This window comes from Arachis ipaensis, chromosome B10 (genome assembly GCF_000816755.2).
Source record: "Arachis ipaensis cultivar K30076 chromosome B10, Araip1.1, whole genome shotgun sequence".
NCBI lineage: Eukaryota > Viridiplantae > Streptophyta > Magnoliopsida > Fabales > Fabaceae > Arachis > Arachis ipaensis.
Genome location: NC_029794.2, coordinates 129,355,672 through 129,361,312, shown reverse-complemented (window position 1 = coordinate 129,361,312; position 5,641 = coordinate 129,355,672).

Genomic DNA, 5,641 nt, shown 5'->3' with positions numbered 1-5,641 from the left:
TATATATTTATATATCTATTTTGTACTAGGTTCAAACCCATAAAATGAAGTCATAATCAATTTTGATCCCAAAAATATTTGAGAAACAATATTCGGAGATTTGCATTAGTATGCAAGAATCATGGAAAATATCATAACAACTACATAATGTCTATACGTATAACCGATATACGTTGATTGCTAGTAAAAGCCTCATTGAATATGACAAACTGTTAAGTGTTAACTATGAAATTGACCGTGTAAGAAGAAATAAAAAAATGACTAAGGGAGTATGCTTTCTTCTTTGAAATATTTTTACACTCTATTGATCTATTATTCCTCATTTAAGCATTAAAGTATCGTTGGAGAAGTCGGGATGTTCGGATAATGACGTTGACAGTGAGCCGTACCAAGTAGAGCAAGGTGGTAGTTGGGTTGCAGACTTGGAGGAAAATAGAGTAGCTTGGGATTTGGCGATGGAATCAGGAGCTGTTCCTTATGATGAAGAAGATGATATTATGGTTGCTCTTCAAACCCAGAATGAACTTATTGCACAGAAAAGAAAGCAAGCAAAACAAAAAGAGAAAGCAAGAAGGAGTCGTCCTAAAAATCGGAACAAGGTGTGTAATACAATTTTTAAATGATTTTAGTTTTTGAATGTGAGGGGCTTAGGGGGTGTTGGAAGCTTGAGTATGGTAAAAAATTTAAGACAAAATATAGTTTGAACATGTTAGGATTAATAGAGACGAAAAAGCAGGTGGATACAAAGTTGATGCAGTGTAATTTTGGAAAAATGATGCAGTGGGTTGGGTTCTTGTGAGTTCTGGACGGTGCTTTTAGAGATTTTTTGTTGTTGTGGGACATACTGATATTTGACTTGTGTAACTGCTATAAAGGGGATAGATGGTTGTGTGTGGAAGGGGTGTTGACGAACAAGAATTTTAATTTTGCGTCCTGCTGGTTGAGTTTTATCTATGGTTTGTTTCAAGTCCCTATTTGCTACATGGGTGACTTTAATAAGGTTGTGCAAGTGGAAGAAAAGAAATGAGCTAGTATGTTTACAGTATCAGCAGTAGTTTTTAAAACATGGATACAAGATATGGAGCTGGTGGTTCTAGAGCTGAATGATCGGAAGTTTACGTGGTTCCGAGGTCAATCGTGCAGTCGCTTTGATCGGGTATTGGTTAGCGTAGGATGGATTGAAGAGTTTTCTGAGACGATACTGAAAGGCGGACAAAGAGGTTTATCTGATCATTGTCCTTTGATTGTGGATAATAGTAGATTGCTAGGGAGTCTGAGGCTATTCCGGAGTTAAATTCTTGGATCACTCATGAGGGTTTCTCAAAATGGTAAAGGAGGACTGGTGGGGGTTAGGGAATTTCTCAGGTGTTGCGAAATTTTTCAACAAATCAATTAGGAGCTACAAGAGTGGACTAAGTTTGATCTTTTAGTTGTTGACGACATTGCTAGATATGACTATGGAGGGATGTCTATTTGTTTGATTAGCATTTGTTTTTTGTTTATTTGTTTTGTTTAGTTCCTCCACCTTGTTGTGTTGAACTCTTTCCTTAAAAAAAAAAAGTATCGTTGGAAATACAAACCTCCACTTGAGAATAAGATCAAAATTTGTTGTGAAGGTATGAACAACTTTTCCTCGAAAAAGATCATATATATATATATGGGTCTTTAAAATACAAATTTGGCTTATTTTGGAAAAAAATAAAATTTTACGTTTAAGCAAAATACTTAACTAAGTCTAACCAAGTTGTTATAACCGCTTTTTAAATCACGTACCTTCTTTTCTATTTCTTTCTCTTTCTCCTCCTCTTTCTTTTTTCTCTTCTTCTTACAAACATCTCAGTTGCTATTTTTCTTTTTCTTTTTTTTTTAATTTTTCTTTCATCATCGTTGTCACCACCACCATCACTACCTTTTCTTCCTTCTTTTTTATTTTTTTCATTTGATTTCTTCTCTTCATTCATTTTTCTCTTCCTCCTTCTCCATCATCATCATCATCATCATTATCATTATATCGTCATCGTCATCTTTATCGCTATCGTCGTTATTATTATCGTTATCGTTGAACTTTTGTCATATTAATGACGTTGTCTGATCCAAAATTAATTTCGATGTGTTTTTATTCATAATTTAGTCTTGTTTTAAACTGAGTTTGCGTATCGCAATCATTAAGTAATTTTGGTGTAAAAACTAAAAAATTTATATGTATTTGTTATGAAATTTCGGTGTCTTTTATTCTTATAAGTTCTTCATAATGCAAAATTCAACACAACGATAAGGAATCTAACCATTCCTTCTTCAAGGTAAAGGAGAAATTATCTACAATCCGATCAAAAAATACACAATTTATTCGATTATTCCAATACATTAACTTGCTAATGAGATGTCGCAGCACTAAAGTGTTAATCATTTCATAACTACTTGCGTTAGGCCATGATAAATTACTCTAGGTCTTGCAAAAAAAAAAATACAGCATTAAATAAGATATTTTTTTGCTTTTGTAACAAAATTTTGGTGTAAAAATTAAGAAATTTATGTGTATATAAATTTCGGTGTATTTTTATTTTGATAAGTTCTGCATAATTCAAAACTCTTCCTCTTCCTATTCATCATCTTCTACTGCTTCTTCTTCTTATTTTTCATCATCATCTTGTTTTCTTATTTTCTTTTCTTTCTTGTTTTACCTTCTCAAGTTTCTTCTTGTTTAAATCTCTTAACAAGAATAAAAATAATGAACCTACATTCATTCAACTAAAAGAAAGAAATAAATAAAAAAAAGAAGAAGAAAAAAAAAGCATTAAAGAAGACATTTTTGTGTCTTTATAGCAAAGTTTCAGTATAAAAACTAAAAAATATATGTGTATTTGTTAAGAAATTTCGATGTATTTTTATTCTGATAAGTTCTGTATAATTCAAAACTCTTCCTCTTTCTCCTCCTCATCTTCTACTTCTTCTTCTTTTTCTTCTTTTTCATCATTATCTTCTTTTTTTTTCTTATTCATCTTTTTCTTCTTGTTTTACATTCTCAAGTTCTTCTTGTTTTACTCTCTTAACAAGAATAAAAACAAAAAAATCAAACAAAGAAGAAGAAGAAACACATAATGCTACAAAATTACTAGGAAGAGAATGGACCTACATTTATTCAACTAAATGAAAGAAAGAAATAAAGAAAAAAAAAGAAGAAGAAAAAATGTAGCATTAAAGAAGATATTTTTATACTTTTATGACAAAATTTCGGTATAAAAACTAAAAAATTTATGTGTATTTATTAAGAAATTTCGGTATATTTTTATTCTGATAAGTTCTGCATAATTCAAAACTCTTCCTCTTCTTCTTCCTCATATTCTGATGCTTCCTCTTCATCATCTTCTTCTTCTTATTTCATTTTCTCATAATTCTTCTTCTTTCACTCTCTTAAGCGGAATAAAAAAAAAAATCAATGCTGCAAAATTACTAGGAAGAAAAGGAGGAAAAAAAAAGCGTAGCAACAACAATAGCAATAAAAGAACGACGATGAAGAGAAAACACACAAAAAAAAGAAGGAATGCGACGAAAAAGAAGGAAAGAAACGAAGAAGAAGAAGAAAGAACGCGAAGAAGAAAAAATGTGAAGACTTGCATTAGTGAAGCGCGCGTATGTATATACGCTGCGTGTAATGAAAATGATTTTTGTTAGGTTTGTGCCAACTTGATTAAACTTAATTACAAAAAAATTTAAATATGTAACAAAACTAATAAAAATCCATGAGACTAAATGAAATAGTTTTTTTTTGTATTTTATAATTTTATTTAAATATAGTCTTTATAAACAGTGACGTACTGAAATATTAAGGGCTGCTTAAATTAATAACAGAAACTTTTTATTTGAATAATTTAATTAGAATCCGTTAAAAATTTTAAAATTGTAATAATTACCTTGTCTTTCAACAAATAATCAGAGATCAACAAAATATTTACTCTTATAAAATATATATAAAATATATTGAAGCAGTGATGTCCATAGACAATATAGAACATTCTTCAATTTCTCTGAGATTAACTAATTAAGAATATGCTATTATGACGATTATAAGAGATCGAGAATTCAAGTCGCCGCAGTAGTTTCGATGCAGGTGAAAGATAACGAGGAAATGGAAATTAAGTAGTAGAATATGCTTGCTCGCTGGTTATAACTTATGTGTGTTGTTATTCTCTCTATTATAGTATTATTCCAAGTTGGCGATAACACAAGCCTTTATCTAGCTAATCAAATTTAAAAGAGAAAATTCCACTCCTCTTTTTCTAAGATGTTAAAATGACACTCTTCTTTTCTTTATTTTATAAATGTATATTCCCCTCTTTTCTAACTTTTAAAAGATTTTCTTTTTAATCTATTTTAAACTTTTTGTATTAACTAATGTTAACTTTATCCATTTTTTAAGAAAAAAAATTATTTTTTAAGAAAAAAAATTATTTTTTAAAAAAATATCCATTAACAACAATTTTATTTTTTATCATTAAATTTTGCTTACCAAAATATCCTTTAATAAATTATTCTTTTATTGATTAATTATATTTTTAAAAAAATTTAATAATTATATTATTTTTTCTAAAATACCCTTCAATAATTTTTTAATTATTAAATTATAATTTTACCAAAATTTTCGTTAACAATTTTTTTATATTTTACTATTAATTTTTCGATATCAATATATATTATTTTTAGAAAAAAATAATTTAATTATTAATTTTTTTAAAAATATTTTAGTAAAAATACAATTTAATCAATAAAAGAATAATTTATTAAAGGGTATTTTGATAAGCAAAATTTAATGATAAAAAATAAAATTTTTGTTAATGGATATTTTTTCAAAAAATAATTTTTTTTTTAAAATGGATAAAGTTAACATTAGTTAACACAAAAAATTTAAAATGGATTAAAGAAGAGGTTTTTTAAAAGTTAGAAGGAAGGGGAATGTATATTTATAAAATAGAGGGGAGGAGAGTGTCATTTTAGCATCTCACAGGAGAGGAGAGTGAAATTTTCTCAGTTTAAAATGATAATTTGAGTTATTATAAAATTGCATGTTATTTTGAAAGTGTTTCTTTTGTTAAAACTTGTTGTCTTTTTTTTTATATAAAGATTTTTGTGTTTGTGTTTTATATTATTTTTACAGAATTTAATTTTTATATTATATATATTTCGTTCTATCAGCAAACACAGATATAAGTATTAATTACCGAGTTATATATTAAATTTGAAGAATTAGTTGAGGTTGATTTACTAGAATCTAACATCGACGGAACGATATTTATAACATCAAATCTAGTAACACAGAACCCTAAATTAAATAATAACTAATAAGTATAGAACAAAACCACATACATATTCTAATAGGTCTGCAATTACTATACAGCTTCCCATGCATCTTTTTCTTGGTGTGTAGATCATGTTGCGTTGTCATTTATTCATAATGAGTAATATGACAGTTTTCAGTTGTGTGGTTTCTTGGGGGCATCATGGTATCTTCATGGCACCGTGGAGTAGTGTTCACGTAACTAATCTGTTTTATAGAAATTTTACTTGTAAAATAATTTTTAAAAAAAGTTGTTTAGACTTATATAAATATTATGTTATTTTAATGTTAAACTTCATTTTTTTTTTT